We start from the raw sequence: 24,287 nt of genomic DNA on the forward strand, positions 1-24,287 counted from the left end.
GAAGGAAAGAGGACTTTCTGAAGACAAGAATTATGCAATCCAATGAAGGTTCAATTGAAGTCCGGTTTTATTACATCCAGTTCAAGACTTGTTACATAGACTGATTTTATCTTGAAGTTCTTCGAGCACAGTCCAGATGGTTTCCTGCGGTGCACTAGAGGCATCGGGTTCACAGCTACATCCTGTCTTCTCTTAGTATCAAGAACAAGAGGAGTGGAAGTCAACACTGTGTTACCTTGTGTTACACACATAATACTAACACATGAATTGTTCCATGTCCATTTATTGTTCAGGTATTAACAACAACACTGTCTAAAATAAACTGTAGGAAGGCGTCACTGCTCAATTCAGGATGTACATTGTCATTTATTGCTTTTAAGTAGGCTAATGGTGGTGAATGCCTTGAGTTTATCATTCTTCTTACTAGCACGTCCTTCAAACACGATATCCATGACAACTTTTAATGACTGTGATTAACCCCCCCCCCATTTCCAATTTCTAGAAATCGATAGATTGACAAATCAAACAGTTTTCCTCGAATATCCTGTCTTATTATTTTCACTGTCATTTCTACAATTTGAAGTGTTTCATTTTCTTCCTTTCAGATTACCATAGATCATATAATATGTCATAGGTGGTTTCTACAAAACTAATAACCAAAACCTTAACATTAAATTCTTTCGTGAATATTATTTTGACTTTAACGAGATCTTTCAAACGAGCTTTAAAGATGAAGTCTGGAATTTCGCACTGCTCTCCGGCAGGGAAATGTTGGATAGAGTCTTTGAGTCCAGGTAAAGTGTATTGACATTTATAATGGTTCTCGGAATAATGGAACAATAATACGACATTATGTTTATCACCAGAAGGCCTTCCACTCCTGTCATGTTCTTTTACATGTCTGAAAACTAACCTAACCATGAACAAATCCACAAGGGCCGTGAAGAGGATTCGAACCTACGTCCGAGAGCATCCCAGACGCTGCCTTAATTGACTGAGATACGACATGGTAAAAAAAAAAAGAGTTGAAACCAGAAATTCTTCGTGGATTCGTGGACCTTGTGGATTTGTTCATTTTGATGTATCACGCTATTGTGATTTGTGTGTGTAACCTAGCCATCATTATGGTGTCGAGCTTCCTCTGCTACCCAGTCCACATGCATTCCCGATACTTGACCTCTCCACCTTCTTTATCTCCAGCCTCACCACATTCACCCAAAATGGATTTCTGTATTTCCGTTGTTTCAACCAGTGTAATTCCCCGTCTCCTATTATGTTGGAGCTGAAACCTTCTCAGCACAAAATATGTGGCAGATTTTGAAAGAGAAGGTGATATCTCAGGGAAGGTTTAGTACGTCTTTCGTCTTCATATCCTTCCTCTTCCTGTTTTCGTTTGGATGCTTTAATGCTGCTTGGCTTTGTGTACACCCGTCTGCAGGTGTGTACACCCGTCTGCAGCTGTGTACACCCGTCTGCAGCTGTGTACACCCGTCTGCAGCTGTGTACACCCGTCTGCAGTTGTGTACACCCGTCTGCAGGTGTGTACACCCGTCTGCAGCTGTGTACACCCGTCTGCAGCTGTGTACACCCGTCTGCAGTTGTGTACACCCGTCTGCAGCTGTGTACACCCGTCTGCAGCTGTGTACACCCGTCTGCAGGTGTGTACACCCGTCTGCAGGTGTGTACACCCGTCTGCAGGTGTGTACACCCGTCTGCAGGTGTGTACACCCGTCTGCAGGTGTGTACACCCGTCTGCAGCTGTGTACACCCGTCTGCAGCTGTGTACACCCGTCTGCAGCTGTGTACACCCGTCTGCAGTTGTGTACACCCGTCTGCAGTTGTGTACACCCGTCTGCAGTTGTGTACACCCGTCTGCAGTTGTGTACACCCGTCTGCAGTTGTGTACACCCGTCTGCAGTTGACATATACTAGAATTTCTTCAAGGGAGCCAGTGGCTGAGCGGACAGAACACTGGACGCGTGATCCTGTGGTCCCGGGTTGGATCCCGAGCGCGGGCGAGAAACAATGGGCAGAGTTTATTTCACCCTGATGCCCCTGTTACCTAGCAGTAAATAGGTACCTGGGAGTTAGTCAGCTGTCATGGGCTGCTTCCTGGGAGGGTGGAGGCCTGGTCGAGGACCGGGCCGCGGGGACACTAAGCCTCGAAATCATCTCAAGATACGAAGGTTAACAAACTTCTGCCACAATCCATCATCTCATTCTTTACTTGATTCAGTAAGTCAATTTAGTCGTTTCCTGACAATCACATTCTAACCCGCTGTGTGAGGCTGTCACTGATCAAAACAACATTTTTGCTTTCCATATTTATGTCTTAGAAGCACATGTTGTGATTTCAATATCTGATATAAAACACGCCCCATTAGCTTCCCAGTAAATTTCATTTGTTCAATTGTGTTCGATAGGGACACACATTTAAACACATTTTCCAACAGTACAAAAACAATCTGGTTTAATGGCCAGTTATATGACAAAAATATGATAAAATGTAAAAAATGTTAACGCAAATATTTTTGGTTTCAAAAATTGTTGGTAATATGGATAGTTTCAGAGGTTAGTGTGAAAAATGACGGCAACAACACAACTTTATTTTTAGGGGACTTTTATTATGTTAGTCGGGTGACTAAATGATATTAACATGCCAAGTCCCAAGAGTTCTTTAAATGAATGCGAAATTTTAGCCTAAAATTTCTAGACTATAAACACACTGATCTCCGGTCACGTCAGAGATATCTATAAATGTTGGTCAAAAACAAAGCAGAATGCAGTACATACACGAGAACCAACACCCGTGTTGGTTCTCGTGTATGTGCATTATTGCACAGACATTCCTTGATTGTGTCTCGCTGCCCTGCCCAGTTCTACCCTCCCACCCCCACTCACTAGTTCACTCTGAAGCTCGCCTTGCTTTGCTCTCTCTCTCTCTCTCTCTCTCTCCAGTACCATCCCAGTACCCACTAAACAAGGCAAATTATCTCCCGGACACATTCCCCCAAAACTGCTGCCACAGAGGAGCGTAGCACCCGAGGAGTCTGCAATATTTTCACAAGTGCGGAGGAAGCCAGCAGCACACTCAGCAGTTTCCCCGAGAACTGGGAACCAGAGCACAGGCCCGGGACGGTGCTTATTATAATACTGACTGTTCCCTCCTCTCACGACTATCCTTTTCAGCACTTATTTTGAAACGCTCCTCGAGGAGCGACACAGCCTTCACGGGAACCTGATCCTACTGGTGATTTTGCAGTTATGGAAAACTTAGTAGTGGGAGCACCTACCCAATCGGAGGAAAGTGTGATTTCTCAGCGACAAATCTCGACCAATCACGATGAAGTGATAAAAATTTTCCGACATGTTTTCTGACATAATTTAAATGGAAAGTAATCAATCGGTGTGTTCTTAAGTTAAAAATCCTCTGAAAGCAAATACCGGAATGTTTCATATAAAAGATCACCAGTTAAAAAAAAAGCGCAAATAGAAACTCATTTCCCCGTGTCCCACATCTGACCACCTGCAGAGTTTAACAGGTAAGGGACCCCACCCACTATGACGTCACAAGGGTAAACATTCACCCCCCCCCCACTCGCCCAACTGTACCTGGTGATACCAATAGTGGTGGACAAGGAGTGTACCCCACCACCACCCCGCCCCGCCTACCTCTCCCTCCCTCCCTCCCCAACACTGAGCTTGGTGCTCCTTCCCCCAAAATGGTGATAACTCCCTCCCTCTTGCCTCCCATTGTTGCCCCAAACATACTATTGGCTCATACTCCACTCCTCCCTCCCTTACTCCCCTTCACATAGTCTAGGGTAACTGCACAAATGCAGATGTACCTAAATGTGTTAAAAATAAAACTGCCTCTCTACCACACGCGCCCTCGTTACATTAATAATTTTGTAACTAGCGTCAAAATTTTTTTATTTGCTTAGCACAACGAACTAGAGGGTTCAGTTCCTGAACCGATTATGTGCCTCTGTAATCCTTTACACCACCGCCCACGGGATGGGTATGGGGTGCATAATATAGAAAAATTGAATACCACACGCGCCCTCGTTACCATGTTTGGTTCTGCCTACCCCATCTCCACACCTTCTCTTTCCACCTTAACATCCTTTTTTCCCCCATTCATCTCACATACAGCTGAGTGTGTCTTGGTCACGGGTTGGAGTCACCTCAGAGCTCCAGTTGATTTTATCATGATACTGAGAAAGGAGGCCTGGTCGAGGACCGGGCCGCGGGGCCCTGAAATCATTGCAAAGTAACCGCATGGTAGTGACTACTCCCCAACTCCTAAACCTACACTCCTTCCCCACCTTCCACAATCATGGTCAAGAGAACCACAATATATTTCCCATCCCCCCACATCAAACCCATCCATCCTCATTTATAGAGAAAATGCATTATTTTTTGTAAGTTAACAGGATACACAAAGCACAATAAAATCAATAAAGATGTAATGATTACAAAATATTTTCTCATAACATACAGTTTTAAAATTATATAAACTTTAGTTACAACCTATTCAAACTAAGTTGATTCACTCACTCCTCTGTTCAATCAAACTTTAACTGGGCACAGTAGTATGTATTACTAAGTATTTTTCATTAAAATAATGTTAATTTGTAGCTTATTGTAATGAAAACTGTATTGTAATTGCAGTCTCCGTGGTGTAGTGGTAAGACACTCGCCTGGCGTTCCGCGAGCGCTGTCATGGGTTCGTATCCTGGCCGGGGAGGATTTACTGGGCGCAATCCCTTAACTGTAGCCTCTGTTTAACGCAACAGTAAAATGTGTACTTGGATGAAAAAACGATTCTTCGCGGCAGGGGATCGTATTCCAGGGACCATAGGATTAAGGACTTGCCCGAAACGCTACGCGTACTAGTGGCTCTACAAGAATGTAACAACTCTTGTATATATCTTAAAAAAAAAAAAAAAAAAAAAAAAAAAAAAAAAAAAAAAAAAAAAAAAAAAAAAAAAAAAACATCCGATGATGATTATTGCCTACGTTGTTGTTTAACTGATGTGTTAACTCGCACAAGAACCTGTGAACATCATCACCCGGGAACCTCTCCAGGAAAACAATGTCGAAGGCATTCTGACAGTTCGGAAAGATACAGGTGGCCTATCCTCCTCCTCCTCCGTGCGTGATGATTGGCATCTTGTCACAACTTTAGCGGACTTGTCACACAAGATACATGTGGCTGGTCCCACGGCCTTTGATGGAGTGCCTTGAGCTGGGCCCTTGCCTCCTCTTTTGTAACCGTAATGTTGCTTGCTTTAGTTATGTCAATTTCCCTTCGTTCATTACCCGAATATGTTTCATATTAACTATAATGGCTTTTAGGAGCCTTTCCTTTACATGTAACCGATTCCCAATTACTGGACGTTACCTTCATCTCAAGTGTCACCACCCAGGGCCAAGAGTCATCATACAATTACGTGCGTGTTCACACACACACTTTCGTGTTCCTATATCCACATACGAAACCTGAACATCTTTCCTTAGTCATGGCAGCTTAGTTGGCATTTATTACACGGTTTATGAACTACGCAGCGCTACAAAGTTGCTTAAAACAATAATAACCTTGGGTCGAAGATGACCCGGCAGCGTTAGGAAGATCATGAACTTTTTAACAAAATACAGCCCAAGTTCTGTGTCCTGCTGAAATTTAATTTTTGTTCTTTTCTCTTTATGAACGGAATCAAATCTTAACTGTTAATGATTTTTCCCATTCCATTCAATTTACTTATTTTTCGTGTCCACCAATGCTAGTTCGCCTGGATAGTATTCTACGACTTTCTTTAATGCCATCAGCTTTGTTGGACACACAGTCCACATTTGTGTACCATATCTTAATATTTGTCATGTTTAATATATGATGGCAATTGCTTCCCTTGGTGCATAGGTAAGGGCAATGGCACGAAGGGGTGCTTATGGGGTGGCCTGCGAGGTGGGAGGACAAATTTCAGGGGCTGAGGTTGGGAGGTTGATGAATGGGAAGGGGAGTGTGTGTGTGTGTGTGTGTGTGTGTGTGTTTACTATTTGTATCTGCAGAATCGAGCTATAGCTCTTCGACCCCGCCTTTCTAATAATTTATTTTTCCTTTATTATTTGATTATGTCTACAACACATATTTATATTACACACACACATCCAGATGATTGACATTTAAGAGGAGGGACCAAAGAGCCAGAGCTCAACCCCCACAAGCACAAATAGGTGAATACAGACACATCCCCAGGAAGCAGCCCCAAGCAGTTGTCTAACTCCCAGGTACCTATTTACTGCTAGGTGAACAGGCCTATCAGGATGAAAGAAACTGTGCCCCATTTGTTTCTGCCTCGGTCGGGTATCGAACTCAGGCCCTCAGGGCTAGGACCCTTGAACGCTACCTACTCAGCCGTGTGCGCGCGCGCGACGGCGTACGTGCACGTTCAAATGTGCTTTCAAATGCCTGACTTGTCCAGGTGTGGAGCAAGGAAGACAGGGACACACGCAGTCCGTGAAATGTTCAAATAAAATATGCAGCCAAGGCTGACAACAAGCAGAGCGTGACGCAGGCCCAAACCTCCCACAGGCAATGACGCCACACATTATAGCTAGGCTACCACTCTCACACTGGGGCAGTGTACGCCACTGACATGTGTTCCACAGGGTAAGAGGGCAGGGTGGTGGTCGACAGAATGTGAGGGCAGGGTGGTGGTCGACAGAATGTGAGGGCAGGGTGGTGGTCGACAGAATGTGAGGGCAGGGTGGTGGTCGACAGAATGTGAGGGTAGGGTGGTGGTCGACAGGCCACTCACATATTTACTAGCACCATAATAGTGAAATCATTGACACAGTACAGCATATACACAGTATTTGTGTAGTGTCTTAAGTTAATCTCGGCTTGACGTCTCAACACGAACAGTCAAACCTGAGTGAATGAGGCTCAGTGGTTAAACAGGAATACAAGGCGCTTGTCTTGTATTGTGTATTGTGTCTTCATGCGCTTGACACATGAAGTCTTGACGCTTCATGTGTCTTACCCTTTCTTAAGAAGAGGCTTTGCACATTACACCTGTCCACAAAGTCGCAGGAGAAGCAGCTCTCCACCTGTAAGTGTTCCAATGGGATGCCGTTATATATGTGAAATTTGAGAAACCGTTCTCACACCTGATGTAGCTAAATTTGAACGCTATTAATAGTAGCTTGCTAACCTAGTTTTTTATGGAATTAAATAGACCATCTATACATAAAACTCTGGTAAGCAAGCACTGGCTTCGATAGGATAGATGAGTTGGTCTTCCTGTTCATGCTTAGATTAGATAAAAACTTCAGATTAGATGTGTGACAGATGGTGAGAGCGGGTGGACTGCGACACCCTCCTCATAGTAGGCCACGACGTTATGACCGACAAGAGCATCTCGTCCAATACGGAGCATTATGGAGAGATTACATGGACACAATCTTTAAGAGTTGCTGTGTCGCTGTCAGCTGTCACACCTCACCAACGAACCATAACGTATCATTTGCCGAGGTACGTGCTCGAGCTTTAACTATAGAGAAACCCGCTTCAAGGATGAACAGATACCTCCTGATGTTCACAACTGAATGAAAATGTGTGAGAATCAGAGCGGCTCAAGGTTGTGACTAGACCTTGGTGTTTCGACCACTCCCGTACGATTAGAGCAATTTGGGAATGAAGAGAAATCAAATAATAAAGCATTACGTCAATACATCGCTAAGATTGGTTCCAAAAGAAGCCATTTACACCCACAATGAAGAACACAATGCCCATCACCACTGGGAAGGTATAAAAAATCAAATAGATAATATTACCGATACACATTTACAACAAATCTAAAATAATCGACATAGAGAATATAATGTATACAATGCTCGGTAATGTAGTCCTGGGAAGTAAACTAAATACATTCTGTAAATCGAAACTATAATGAATAAACTAAACGACTGAAAAACCTTCAAAGGATAATACAGTACACTGTTTAACACGAGATATTAAATAATATTTAAGCTAAGATATTACCAGGACTTCCTTGAGAGGTTACGGAAGTCGTCTATAAATCAAACATTTCCTCAACATGTATATAACTTTGTCTTGCATTTTTATTATTGTTATTAGATATTGTTTCACTGTGGATGGTGCTGCTGTTGACGTCTTGGTAAACTTTTCAACTGTTCAGAATTAGGCCACCCGTCCTGTCGACTAACACGTCTCATTATGCACGTTATGGTCCCGACAACGTACAATTTACAAAATACTATAGTAAGTAGCGGCTTACAACGTTTTCTATGTATCACTAGGTTGGGTGGGTTGTCTGGGATCGTGCGTTATATTAACACTTTGTATTTTGTACGTAGTGGCAAATCGTGAGAACGGGTTGCTTAGGCACCGTTCTATACCTCCTCAAGCGATTACCTCCAAGATCAGACCCATAGAGTGGCAGTTAATGAGACTGCAAGCTACTTCAACAACCTACTGAACCTCATTGATGAAGCCCTTGGTTTCACTGGTGACTAGGATGTAATCTTTGCTAATACAAAAGACATACCTGTAACACGATGAAGTTACAATAATGTTACATATTTACCAGAAAATCTTTGGAGCAGAACGGCGGGATCGACCCAGCGTCCTGGGTCTCCCCAGACACGCGACCTACCCAAACATGTTCACATGTACCCTTCGTGTTTGACTTCTTGTTCTGGTTTAAGATTCAGCTACTCGGAACAAAAAGTTCCAAGTAGCACGGGCTATGGTGAGCCCGTAGTGGACTTACCTGGCACAGGAGCGGAGCTGTAACTTGTGTGTTTAACGTTCATGAGTCACAAGAAGCGATATCTGGCTAGGTAATTGATAACAGATTACCTAACCTGCTGCTGATAATAATACGATATTTTATAATGGTATTTAGGACTATCGTCAAGTACTGGATAATGAATAAAACTTGTAGAACTTAGTACAAATTTACTGGGCTAAACCACTTAAAATTTGAGGCTTGTTTACTGGCGTGAATGGCTTGGTTAATCACTTCCTGCATGACCCCATCAGGACCATTAAGAACACAATACAACAAGCAGTCATGCATTGATCGTCAACGCCAGAGCTAACTCCAGTCAGTTATTTACAACTGTTGCTCACTGACATCAGGATATGACTGACTGCGTGCACTGTTAACTAGCTTCAATCATTGCGCACTACCAGTGTTTATAGGTCGATACTTTGCCAACAACTGACATGAAAATAATGGAGAGAGAGAACAGCGATACTGAACTATAATTAGTGAAGTTAACAACTAATGAAGGGGCAAAGTTTCCAGCAGCTGAAACTTTTGTCAACTTCATAACAGAAGTAATGTTGTAGCTATATTGGTAGTATGTGGCAGACAGACAGACAGACAGAAAGAAAGAAAGAAAGAAAGAAAGAGAGAGAGAGAGAGAGAGAGAGAGAGAGAGAGAGAGAGAGAGAGAGAGAGAGAGAGAGAGAGAGATAGAGAGATAGAGAGATAGAGAGATAGAGAGATAGAGAGAGAGAGAGAGAGAGAGAGAGAGAGAGAGAGAGAGAGATAGAGAGAGAGAGAGAGAATATGACAAGTATTATTACACATCTCTTTCACTCCCATCACCTACCTACCATATCCTCACCCACACCCTTCCATCACCCACCTATCACAACCCCACCCACCTATCACAACCCCACTCACCCTCACAACTCCACCCACTTATCACAACTCCACCCACCTATCACAACCCCACCCACCTATCACAACCCCACCCACCTATCACAACCCCACCCACCCTCACAACTCCACCCACCTATCACAACCCCACCCACCTATCACAACCCCACCCACCTATCACAACCCCACCCACCTATCACAACTCCACCCACCTATCACAACCCCACCCACCTATCACAACCCCACCCACCCTCACAACACCAACAGATCACAAACTCGCCCACAATAACAGTAACAGCCGCGGACCGCAGGATAAGAACACTTCCTACGGAGGTAAATGGTTCGTCGCTTGGAATTTTGAGCAGTAATCTGTGCAAATGGATTGTAAATTTCCATCGTTCAGGAAGTGAAGGGTGATGACGCGTCCTTAAGGCCGTGTGTCTTGTCTCAGTGTTGGCGGTGATGGCGGAGGGAGCCTCAATGAGCCACCCTTGAGAATGATTGCTGCATTTATACAAACATAAAACGTGGCATGCAAGATACACAGCAAGAACCTCAAAATAGCAATCATAAATAACCAGTTTGCTGCACAGAATAAAAGGTTTAGAATCTCTCTTCTATATGGATATCATCTCGCACGAATACATCACATCATGATGACAGACCTTGTAGCCAAATTAACATGCAACAGAGATGAAATTATACTAGACCTAGGTATCACCATGTCTTAAAACTATATTGCTGCAAACATTTAAGGTCTGATAGAGAAATCACAGATACTCAAAAGGATAGAAATCATTATTATACAATGTTGTGACACAGTCGTTGCCAAGATCAGTTGGGCAACCGTTGCCTGTGGCAGGCGGCTGCAGGTGACAATCTTCCATTCCTGAGCACTAAGTGTGCAAGCTATGCCAATAGGAATTGGGTCACACTTCTTCAATATCATATTATTAAATATCCAATCATTAGACATTTGTAATTTACCAATTCTCGTATTCTTGAGTACATCCGCATAATGTGTGCAATGTTTGCCAGACTACTGATCACATGCTCTTGTTTAACTATTATGAGAGCTCTCTTGACAACAACTATGTAACCTTTCATATAGTCTAGGGTGGCTGCATAAATGCTGATATATCTAAGTAAATAATAAAAATATTACAAATTCCTGTACTGACCACTACAATAGTTTATTTTTCTTCTCTACTTTCTTACATCGATTACCTTTCTTCCCTCCTTTCCTTCCCTAATTCCTTTCCCTCCCCTCCCAATCTAACCCCATTCCCCAACACTCCACCATCCTCCCAGTTCTCAGAAGGCCACCATTTGCATTAGGCACCCCCCGTGGGCAACCTCACACCTCCCCAGCGGGTTTATATGAGGGCTGGTGGTATCAGGCGAGGTTATCACAACTATAGAGGTCGTTAAAACTTAGGGACAAGACAGAGAGGCGTGCCCACACTACCCCTCGAACGTGACCGCTGTTCGCCTCTCAGGGAATTTTTTTTTCTCTCTCTCTCAAGCTGGGTGGTTTTAAGGTAGGTATAATGTCAAAACTTTGGAAGTCACGCGTTGGTTAGAGGCGATGGCACGGTCCTCATCTCATGGGCACTACAGGTAGCTGCAGAGGCACTGTACAGGCCACTTACAATAATCTTTAAGGAATCAATCGAAAAGGGAGTTGTGTCACACCTGGAAAATAACAAATCAATACCTATATATAAGAGGATACGAGGTGCTAAATTACATATCAGTATTAACATGCATACCTACAAGGTTGAAGACAATAAGAAAAGACTACTGGACCACATTGTTGCAATAATGGCATGGGATCAGGAAAGATTTGTTCCTAACAAACTTGCTAGACAAGTAAAGAAAACTAAAAGCAATCAAGCAGAGAAGAAAAGATTAGAATGGTCATCTTTCTAAACTTCCAGAAAGCCTTTCGCACTTTGTCACACGAGAGGCTATTACAGAAATTCGAAGGTTGTTGGAGTAGCACGATCACTGAAATGAGTGAGGCAGTAATTGTCAAACCGAAGGCAGTCACAGGAAGAGGTTTGCCGCTGGAGGCGCTTAGTTTATTGTGCACCTGTTTATTGTGCTACTCATCCTGTGAGCGGTAGCGCAAAAAGGATTACAGAAGGCACAAAAAGTCCTTATCAGACCTCAGTGAAGATAATTACATTAACAGTTATATCCATCCTGCACACCTTATAATTATAATGTCACCTAGTTATAGATTATTAATTTGAATATATATGTCTTTACAATTAATTATACATTGAAGGTCAGAGGGAGAGGGATGAGAGTTACCCGTTCAATACGCCAGGGATCAGAACACCGACACACCTTGTTCCTTGTATACGTTCATTTGTCGACTGAGAAAGCATACTGTTACATGATGTTTGCGGATAATGATAAATGACGGCTACTCGACTGCAACCCAAGTAAACCTAAGTTAATTAGAGTGGAGAAGGAATATGGAGACCACATGTCCCTAAGAAAGTTCAGTATTGTTCACAGAGGGGAAAATGGCTCCTGGAATCGGAAAGGTAAAAGTGTTTAGAGCAGATATACGTGTTGACAATTTCGACAGTAGTAGTTCTCCGGAGGTCTGGCCTGTCGCCAGCCTTCACTGGTTATCACCTGGTTAGTGAGGCTGGCTGTGTTCATAGCCCGAAGGTTAACATAACAATTACACCTAGGCTGATTTGGTAATTCTAGTACAAACCTGTTATATAATGCCAAGCCTGTTGTCTCCAGTAGAACATATCAACGCAACTGATGCATAACTGGCAAATATCCAAATTGGTTTCATGAATCTGGGCAAGGAGCTATTCAGGGCAGTGTACCCTACCTATCTGAGGCGAGTGCTGTAACACATGGTATGGCACAAGACTGGTTCCAGAACTGAGAGGATTGGGGTATGAGGATTGGGGTATGAGGATAGACTGAGAGAGTTGATAGTACGTTAGCCTAGATATAAGACAGATAAAAGGAGACAAAATCGTGATATACAGGATCCTAAGGGCACGTCACGGATGGCAATTATAAAGTGTATTTAAGTATTCCTTTACCCTAAGAGAAGCGAGTAAATGAAACGAGCTAGATGAGGAAGTAATCGAGGCTATTATGATATATACATAAAACACAAAAGGAAGGGGGTGGTAGGAGAAAAGCACACAGAAACTGTATTGGAGGGGACCTAAACATTCCATCTACTGCGTTGTGTGTGGTTTCCTCCGAGGTTAAGAGTCCCTTCTTTCAGCCAGAGGTGGTACTCCCTTCCCTATTAATTTATTTTAAATGTAGATATGATTGACATCTAGAGGGTCGGAATGCACTGTATTAAATTAAATACAAAAGTTTGAACAAAATTCCACAACATAATATATTCAGTGGACGAAATGGAACAGCCTTAGCGTAAAATAAAGAGCTAACAATACCTAAATAATAAAACAAATGGCGTGAGGTAGAGGACGGGGCACAGAGATAAACTTTAACCGGAGTGTCTCGGTGTTGCGGCCATGCGGAGATATCTCATCATCTCCTCTCCCACTTGGGAGAGACCCCTAGCCTTATCTCCACACTTTGCATACGTCCATCAATATTCACTCGCCCAGCCCAGGTGAGATACTTGATATAAACTCTCTCTTCCTCCCTCCCCTTCCCTCTCCGTCTCATCTCTCCTTACCCTTACTCCTCTTTCTTCCCTTTTTCCCATTCTGCTTTACCCTCAATTTTCTCCACTTATTTCCTTTCCTTACTCCTCAATATTAATTTTCTTTTCATACCACCTCCGTACCTCTACTGTGCTTTGATTGCTTCACAATTTTCACAAGCCACCCTCCTTAATTCGTCTGTGTTTTAACCATGTTCTCACACCCATAATGTCCAATATAGCTACCTACCCTCACTTCTGTTTAACTGATTACTGTCACGATCGTGTCATACAAACAGGAGCTCCCTTGTATGGGCCAAGAAACATTCTGCAGTTGTCTTTATTCACATGTTCTTATACCCCTTATATCCTACTGATAAAGCTCTAGTTGACACGGTTGACGTGTCACATAGTTCCTCCTGTGTTTGACAATATTGTATTGCTCTGAGACCAAATGAACGTTGAACTACTATCATAGCGTGATTCATTTCCCCGTTCTCCTGCCTTGTTCCATTTTTAGCTGTGCCTGAGTACAAGAGACTTTCTTAATTACATCAATATTATCCCCTTATTATATTAACTATGCTTCCCTCCTTTGAAGTTTACTCTACCTGCTCTTATCACCTCTCTTGTCCCCTTCCTCGTTTTTTACCTCCCCCCCTCCCTTGAAACCGACCTCTTCTCTGCATTTACTGCTACGTATTCTCCTTCCTCCTCATCTACACCATCACCACAAGACTCTGCCACTTGGTAGCAAATTCTTATTGACCTGTTTCTCTGATGGTATGTCCCATTGTAAACCTTGGAGACATAATGTGTATATACCTGCTTGATGGGGTTCTGGGAGTTGTTCTACTCTCTAAGCCCGGCCCGAGGCCAGGCTTGACTTGTGAGAGTTTGGTCCATCAGGCTGTTGCTTGGAGCGGCCCGCAGGCCCACATACCCATCACAGCCCGGTTGGTCCGGCACTCCTTGAAGAAAACAATCTAGTTTTCTCTTGAAGATGTCCACGGTTGTTCCGGCAACATTTCTGATGTTCGCTGGTAGGACGTTGAACAACCGTGGACCTCTGATGTTATATCAGAGGTCCACGGTTATATAGATATCACTATAAAAATTATAGTGATATCTACAAAAGATGATACGGAACTACAGTTTATGTCCATGTCGGATATGGAGACGAGGAAGAGTAGTGGAGAAAATACAGTGCCCTGGGGGACTGATCTTTTCCCAGTGGATGATCTATATTTTACATAGCTGGGTAATATATGCACTGGTTCCTTCGAATGGAAGATAAAGACCTATCGTCCTACTTTCCAGTTGTTCTTTCACGTGCATTGGGTGTGTTAATATACCAGTCACATTTGTCGAAAGCTTTCACAAAGAATAAGACACTGAATTTGGATTATTTCTAGTTTGATTTTATTATAATTTTGCTATAAGTTATGATTCATCTTAAACTTGGCAGGTTAAAGACTGCAATGAAGATAATATCTGGCACAATATTTCCTAGATGATCGAGGAAATTTCCTATTTCGTTAATCTGTTTTGTGCATTCTTTAATCGTTGCAATTTGAGGTTTGTATATTAGATTAATATCAAGGTTTCTGCTGTCTGCCTTGATTACAAGTAACACTTCCAGCTCATTTGTGAAATGTGTGTTCTGTACTTATACGTTCATTTTTAATATCAGGACCTTCTCACCCATTTGACCTGTTTACTGTGGCACATCTTTATAAATTATACTTTGATGTCCAAACTTCATCGGCCATGTAACTACTACTATGAGTCTCTGTTAATGCTTCAAGCATTCCACACGACTCACTTGAAAGGTCATTTATGAAGAAAGCCTTGTACACGCTAGCAAATATAAAACCACTTCAATTTTGAACCATTTCTGGGAGATTTTGGTAGGCTTATTTATATAGCCATCCCAATACAACATGTGCTGTATTGTTGGAATCGATTCATCGAATATTGGCAGTTGCATTGTTGTGCTAGTTTGTGCAGCACTGGGGAGCGTTATGCGTGTGCGCTTGATGCATAGTACACAACCTGCGTGTCTCCCTCCCTTCCCATACTCTTGCCATGTTTCAGTCTACAACCACCTATATTTTACATTCTGCTTGTTATCTGCATGTAAAAATCGTTCTGCAGTTTCAGAGTGGTCGTGTTCTCGTCTATAACGTTCTCTTCTACTCGAGTGGAAATCCAGGCAGGTAAGATCATAGCATTTCATATCATCAACGAAGAGCTTACATGATTCAAGGTGGAAAAATCCTCAGTTCCAAAACGGTGTGTTTCTTTTCTTGATATATTCAAGCAGTTCTTGGTGTGCGTGAATCTGTATTTTACCTGTTTGTGTTCTTATCTACTTATCTCCCTAGTATAGTATGTGCAAGTTATGCAGCAGTGTGACATAGCGAGTGACACAGCAGGTGCTGTGTCACTCGCTATGTCACCCACTAACTGATGTTTTAATAAAATACTCGAAACAGGAATTTTACAGAATTCTGGAAAAGATAAACATAGTAGCAATATTTAAGAATGTGGACAGACAGTAGACGCTAAATTACAAATCAGTGTCACTGACGAGTATTCCTTGTAAAGTGTTAAGAGTTATCAGGTCGAGAATAATGATAAATAATGAATAATGGATAAACTTAGTAACAGAATGAATTTAGAAAGGGAACGTCATGTCTGACAAACTTGATCGAGTTCAATTATAAGGTTTCTAGAATACGACAGGAAAAACGGTTGGGTAGATTTCCTTTTCCTAGACTGTCAAAAGGCATTTGATACTGTTCCTCGTGAAAGTCTCCTGTATAAGATGGAGAAGCAAGATGGGATAATTGGGAAGATACTAAACTGGGTAAGAGAATACCTGAAGGACAGAAAACAAAGAGTCACCGTCAGAGGCGAGGTCTCCAGTTGGAGGAATGTAACACGTGGGGTCCCCCAAGGATCGGTCTTGGGACCACTGCTGCTCCTAATTTATGTTAATGGTCTACCCGAGGGAGTGAGCTCGTACATGTCAATGTTTGCAGATGATGCCAAGATGTAAAAAATGTAGAGAATGTAAATGTGAAAAAAAATGCCAAGAGAATGTACAAAACAGAGGACTGCAGAATGTTCGATTATTATTACTAACATCTTTATTGACAAAATTTAATTACAATCTTGCCTAATCTGAGGATTTCAATTAAGTCTTATTAAAGTGAGGATAATGCTGGTATTCACGGTCACACAGGACAGAGGGTTATACACAAGACAGTAGGTCTAAACTGTAGACTGAAGCACATGTATATCATGGTTACAATCAATGTTTTAATATATGAATATGTAAAACCAACTTTCTATTGTGCACTGCCACACAAGGGCAGGGATGGGTTCATAAGAGATGCAGCTTAAAAATAATATAAATTTGTTCTTCATTCTTTAAAATGGACAAGCAAATTTTGGATAAATTGTTAGAATGTTACAGGAAGAACTTAAGAAACTATAATAGTGGACAAACAAATAATTGCTAGAGTTCAATCCTAATAAATGTAAGGTAATGAAGATGAGGACGGCAGAAAGAAGACCAGGTGTGTACACCAATAATGGACGGCAATTGCAGGAATCTGAGAGAGATTTGGGAGTGGATATTATTCCATCACTAACACAAGAGGCACACACACGCACGGTGACATCAGCATATGCGACACTGGCAAACTCTCATTTAGAACTGTCATTCATTAAGACGGTCGTTTAGAAATCTAAATCAGAACGCTTTCAAGGTAATCTACACAGCTTTTGTTAGATCCGTACTGGAATATGCAGCACCGGCTTGGAATCCCTATCTTGTGTAACATAAAACTAAAATAGAAAAAGTTTACAGGTTTGCAAGTAGATTAGTGCTAGAGCTCAGCGGGGTTAAATTATGAGGATAATATGAAGGAACTGAACCTCACAACCTCGGAAGGCAGAAGAAATAGAGAAGATATAACACAAGGTGGACAAGGACAGCTTCCAAGATGAGAGACAGTAGGACAAGTGGAAGCTGGTAATGCAAATGGGTCGAAGAAATGTAAGGAAATACTCGTACCCTGTACATGTGGTCAACAAGTGGAATGCACTTAGAAGAAGTTGTGAAAGCCACCTCCATTTATAACTTCAAGGACAGGTTCGACAAAGATTTTGAACGTTAGTAGAGTGAAGCTTTAACACAACAGGCTAGTACAAGGCGGAGTATACAGAGTTAAGACCTCGCTTTCCCGTAGTCACTGATAGGTAAGTAAAGGTAAGGTTAACTGTCCACAGGGCGGTTAGGGACGGCATTCGTCTTCTCTTTGGTCTCAGGTCGTTAATCTTGTTTTATATGATTTTCTGTCTTCCATGCCTGTTTTATTGCTCTAACCAAGAGCCATGTAACACAACGCAGTTTTTACATTATGAATTGGGTGGGTGGGTGATAGGTAGGGTGGGTTTTTTTTATTATTATTATTTTCTACCACAGTCGTGGCCACACATTTACAATGCCAACCAGCACATACACATTTTCTTCCGTCCTCCACGGACAGGGTGAGGGATCTGTTAAACATATAGTTCAGGGAGTTATTGAACAATCAACCACAGAAGGTGATTGGAGTGTTTTTAAAATGCTAATCCAACCTGCAGACACAAATACATAGATACACAGAATTACGTCTGTGTATCTGCCCTACATAAAGTGGTCGATGTGTTTACACTGTGTCACCAATGTGCATTAACAAAAGGTGAAATGTAATTCTGATCAGATTCCAAATAATCTTTATACATATATATACATACATACACATATAGATAAACACACATACACATACATATATGGCTCTTCTACTCTAAGAGGGTAAGATAGCTGATAGAGAAATTAGTGTGTTATGACTCGCTTAACCACTGAAGGTGATTAAGGTGTTTTTACAAGCTCAGGCTATATAGTTACAGAACATACATACATTGTATAATTGATACATTGCATAGTCAATGTTGGGTACAAGTCGAATGTGTGTGTATGATTGACTAGTGTGGTAGTGGTCTGGTGGGTGGTAGTGGTTTCTTGGGTGGGTAAAGGTAATTTGTTGGGTTGATAGTAGTAGTTTGTTGGGGTTGGTAGTAGTGGTTTGTTGGGGTTGGTAGTAGTACAGTAGTTTGTTTTGTTGATAGTGGTGGTCTCTTGGGTTAGTAGTGGTGTGTCGGATTGGTAGTGGTGGTGTGTCGGATTGGTAGTGGTGGTGTGTCGGGTGGGTAGCTGTAGTTTATTGGATTGTTTGAGATCGTTCACCTGGTGATCGAGTGGTGGGTGGTGGTATCTTCTGAATTACGTTTCAGACATTCCATTCGGTATAAACATCCATTTCTCAAGATCTTATAACCACTGAGGTGGGTGTTCTGTATGGACATACAAGTACAAGATATACCAACCACGACAATATGTCAAGATTCACTCTGTAACTACACATACAAAATACTACATCTGTACAAGCCACTAATTTCGAGTAGTGGCTTGTTTTGTACTCTATTCCCATGCTGATTATCGATACCATAGAACATAGTATATGTCCGCCATCTTGGCTAACAATAAAAATGTTAGTGACAAGTTTAAAAATAAAACAATCAAACTGTTAAAACAAGAGATGCACTAAAAGTGCATCTCTTGTTAAAAAAAAGTATAACAATAATAGGAGCATGTACACGAATTCATATACAAATCTGCATGTGATGAGAAAATAAGTTGAAAATCTTTTATTTTGATAAGAATATAATGTTGCAAATAATTTACATCTACTTTGTTCACGCCTCAAACACGCTCTTCAGATTATTTTGAATAGCCAGCACTAGAAACAATTTGAAAAAACTGCACAAATAATTTGTCATCAGTTGCAGAAGAGTGTGCCATTAACACCTACAACCCCCCTTTAATGAGACCCCCCCCTCCCTTTACCTCATCACCTAACACACAATGCGCCACCACACACCAGTCTCTCACATACTAGAATAAATCACCTCTCTTACGAAGGCTGTTTCCTTCTGCTTTTCTCCTTGTCTCGAGGCCTTTCCTATCATGAAGAAGGCCTCGAGCGTGGCGGGAAACTTACATCTTGCTATAATCTTACAGGAATCTCATTAGTGTGTATTCTGCGTGATGTTTACTACAGGTGTTGCGTGTAATTATTTGCGTGATGTATAATCATTAGTGGTGAATATATCATGTGTATGGTATTACTAATATTCAAAAATCTATCTCATCGCTTCTCAGTTACTTTAGCTCTGTATCATTCAGGTGCGTCCAGTACGCGGCTCCCACAGCTGAGTAGCACTCCGAACAAAACTGTTGAATTTATCTTTATCTAACCTTGAGTCATTGGCATTCCAAGGCAAAGTTACTTTTCAATCAGACTTCTGCTGAAGAACTTGGATGTCAAGTACTACTTACTCCCTTTTCCAGGAACTTTTGAGTAGTGAACTACTCTCCCTTCCAGGAACTTGTGAGTAGTGAACTACTCTCCCTTCCAGGAACTTGTGAGTAGTGAACTACTTTCCCTTCCAGGAACTTGTGAGTAGTGAACTAATCCCCCTCTTCAGGTGTGCTCTCATAACAAACTGCAGCTTCTCCCCCACAGTTATTCTCCATCTACCAATAATCCAGGAATTGAACGATACCCGTGTCTTCCCAGACTCCACAGCTATCGTGTGGAATGGGCTACCGTCTTATGCTCCCCAGACATCCTTTGATCTCCAATCTTTCAAGAACCGTCCGTGGAGCTTTATTTTCAATTCAGTTAGATGTGTTTCCTTTTGCAAGGTTTTGCACTGTTGTGTAGGCAGCTTTGCCTTTGTAATGACATTCTAAATAAATATGTATCTTGCGAGTGGAGTTTATTTTGTTAATGTGGTGCGTGTCGCTAGTGTGGTGCGTGTATCGGTAGTGTGGTGGTACCGTGTGTGTGGTGGTACCGTCTGTGGTGGTGGCCACGGACTGTGCCACCACGACCACCACCTGCAAGCGTTACCACCATCACCACCTTCCTAGCACCATAACAAAAAACATCACCATTTCCCTCACTAACCCCCACAACCACTATTCTCCTAGCATCACTCCCACCACCACTCTCCTCGTAGCATTACCACCATCACTACTACTGTTAGACCAATACTGGAATATGCAGCATCGGCCTGGAATCCGCACCCTGTGAAGCATAAACCCAAAATTGAAAAACTACAAAGATTTGTAATAAGATTAGTGCCAGAGGTAAGTGAATAGCTTAGGGGAACAAGATCTCACAACACTGGAGAGAAAAAGAAGAAACAGATGGGACATGGTCGCAACATACAAGATACAAGGTGGACAGGGGCAGCCTCTTTAAAGTTTGAGAAAGTAAGACGAGAGGACACAAGCAAATGAATCGAAGCAATATAAGAAAATACTTGTACCCTATGCGGGTGGTCAATAAGTGGAATGCACTGAATGACAAAGAGGAACCAATCGCCATCCATAACTTTAAGGCCAGATTCGACAATGTATTAGAACATTATAATAACTAAATTATAACGCAACAGGTACAACTGGCAGAAAGTTCTAAGACCCCACTACTCTGCTAAGCACTGTCACAGCCACAAACAATAAAGACAACTGAATTTACTCTCAAGTTGGGATCTACTTAAATGAACGAGCGCTGGGTCATACTTCATACTCTAATCTAGTCTGGCCTCTTATATAAATTCGAGGTACCGTGGTCGGAGACCGGGCCGCGGGGCTGTTGATCCCCGGAAGGTATATAAGCTAGACACAAGGTAGGTAGACCATCAGACAACATAGTCGTGACAAAGTGGCTAAAGAAAAGACAGAAGAACATTTAAGTGAACTTGCGCGCTGATAAACTGCACTTGCAGCCGACAACCTCAATAATTACTGACGATAATAAAGTGGCCAGGGAATAAACTTTGTAAAAGCAAATAGTCGTCTTGGATACAAGTACCTTGAAGATTGGAAATGGAAACGCCAACTAACCTGCAGAGCTACATAGTCTACGATAAGAGATGTTTTTTATACTTTACACAGATAGGCACAGAAATAGACGCCTGACTCCTCTAAGCAGACCAAGAGCTTACCTTTTCCCATAACATATGTTAAGCCTTATTCATTAGTTTTCACGATACATTTACGTACATCTGCATTTACAAGGCTTCAATAAACTATGAGGTGTTAAAAAAATCCCGTCACATTGGATGATTAGTCACACCGGGCTAAGTAATCAGTTGTCTGCACTGGCACATTTTGAATGTATTACGAGGACCTCCCCAAGAACACGTGTGAATAATGTAGCCATAATACTAAAAATACGTCACTGTTTTACCCCAGGTCACCAGTTACTGCTGGGTGATCAGGGGCGAACAGTTATGGACTGGTACCCCCCCCTTCATCATTATTTCAAAGATTGTTCTCACCTAAAAGAAAAAAATTCATGTTTGTAGTACCATATATTAAATCCAATATTGTTATTTACAAAAACTATTTTAAATTTGATTACCGTTCTTAAAAAAAAGGGGGAGGATTGACTAGCCACAAATCTCCAACTATTCGCCCCCTGCTCACCCAGCAAAGGACCTGGTTGTAAACCGATTAGCGGGTCGTATTCCAGGGGAAACTAGTCGGGTAAGGTTTACCGTGAGCTATAGGAAGGGGAAGCTCTAAGCCTGTTAACACGTGAGAAGTCGTCTACAGTTATACACACACCTGTGTAAAAAACAAAAAAATATGAGAGAGAGAGAGAGAGAGAGAGAGAGAGAGAGAGAGAGAGAGAGAGAGAGAGAGAGAGAGAGAGAGAGAGAGAGAGAGAGAGAGAGAGAGAGAGAGAGAGAGAATGAATTTCCACAATTCTAAAAATGGTGTCAGATAAGATAGAAAGTTTATTCTTTGTTCAATTTAATGGCAGCCGACTCCACTGTTTATTAATCGCACTACTCCACTTGTTCTTTGTTTGAGCGATGACTTTTGGATTCATCACTCACGAGGAACCAAGAACAGTACTGATACTGTAACCCATCACGAACCAACGAGTAAGTAAACATTCTTAGACACTTAGTGTTCAATATTTAAGTTGAAGGGAAAATGTTACCGTATGACATGAACAAATACAATATGAACATTTTAAACTGTACGACAAGTTCTCCAAACTCTGACGCGGCGATGGTTATCGTACACCAGGCGTCTATCCCGCCAGCATCGGCGCAGTGTTGCCCACGCGTGTGGCTGCTGATTGTGTCACATTATGAAGTATACTTAACATTTGTAGCAAAGGCGCATGCACTTTCGTCAAGTAAAATCCACAGAATAAGGCAGAAATATATCGATATTTTATTAAAACTTTACTCATGGATCTTGAACTGAAGTTAAAATAAGCCAGTACCTACCTTCCCCCTCCACCTCCCCTACCCTGGCACCATTGCATCTAAGAGTACATTCATCATCCAATTTCAGGCGTCACACTCTAGCATCTGATCATTCAGCTTGCATCATTAATTATTATTTATCACTTACCAATAACATTCAGAGGTGCGCGTTCATCTACCAACGATCAGTCTCCAAGACGTTACCTTTTAACTGTCCTGCTCAATTTGGGCACGTCACCTAAATGATTTACAATGGATCCCTCGCCGATACTAGTTCAGAGTCCCCCTCCCTTCCATTCCACCACCACACGATTTAGCACCAGCAGCTAACGCCAATGCAAGTCGAGGAATAGTTGATGCGGCTAATTTATAGATTTACAGGGCCAATACATCAATGCCGGTCAGTGATACCACCACTAACTAGTGTCGGCCAAGGTGTGGCTCGGTAGAGTTATATTGTCCAAGGAAGAGTGCATCCCCGCCCTAGGGTACCGGCAATGTTCTCCCGGTACCTTGGGACACTTTTTACATGATAAATCTTTCCAACGACTGACGCATCGTATGTAAATCCTCTTCAAATATGCATATATCTTACATTAGTATTAAAAAAAATAGAAATGAACACATTGTTTTACAGTTAAATATTTGAAGACTCACCCCGACATCCTGTTTCAGGCGACCACGGTGTTGTGACGGTTTCATATATTTCCTGACTTTTCAAACTGGTTCCTAACCTATAATAACCAACCGAATACATCATAACTTTATCTAACCTAACTTAGTATTTAAATAGCCTATCATAATCTTTCCTAACTTATCCCTAGTACGTTCAGAACATCTATATGTGACAGTGGTCAGCAGAGAGGCGAGTAACAAATATGAAACTTATCTCGATAACGTCATGAGCTGATTTGTTTTCTTTATTAAATAATATACGATATAAAGATCATATTTACATCAATTTACAAGGGAAATACTACCTTTATAAACATTTTGGAACTGAGAGCCTAGCCCTGGGACCCAGGCATCAGTTGTCAAGGAATTACTAAACATCAGTACTATACTATAGGCTATATGCTGTTATGTTTACTCTCATGATGTGGTACACTGTCAAATATACTTGCTCCATGAGGCTATAACCTATTACTAAAAATTATGATTAGTAATTATTTTAATTATTGCTATTAATTACTATAATTTTCATATTTCATTTTAATTGTTATTTATTTTGTGTAATTATTAGTACTAGTTAGCTTGATAAGAGCAATTTTGTATTTAGATTTGTCTAAAAAAACAAAAACAACAAGTTGGACAGCACAATGTATCAAAAACTATACAGATGAACAAAGGCAAACAAAGAAAAGACACTGGAGATGAGCCGTGTATCCCCACATTATACGAGGGGGGGGGGGAGGGGACCAAATATGTGCACCTGCATCACCATATCCCAATATTAACAACGAATCTTCCCTCGATGCATCACCAACGTCACTATCATTTGCATGTTAAGT

At 41.7% G+C, this 24,287-nt stretch overlaps 1 protein-coding gene across 1 annotated transcript in view; it reads right to left on the reverse strand.

The window, feature by feature from the left end:
* LOC138362674 (protein-L-histidine N-pros-methyltransferase-like) overlaps nucleotides 1-24,287 on the reverse strand; it is a 336,110-nt gene that overhangs the window by 311,045 nt on the left and 778 nt on the right. The window lies entirely within an intron of this gene.

Source organism: Procambarus clarkii, chromosome 9 (genome assembly GCF_040958095.1).
Source record: "Procambarus clarkii isolate CNS0578487 chromosome 9, FALCON_Pclarkii_2.0, whole genome shotgun sequence".
In the NCBI taxonomy this organism is placed as follows: Eukaryota; Metazoa; Arthropoda; class Malacostraca; order Decapoda; family Cambaridae; genus Procambarus; species Procambarus clarkii.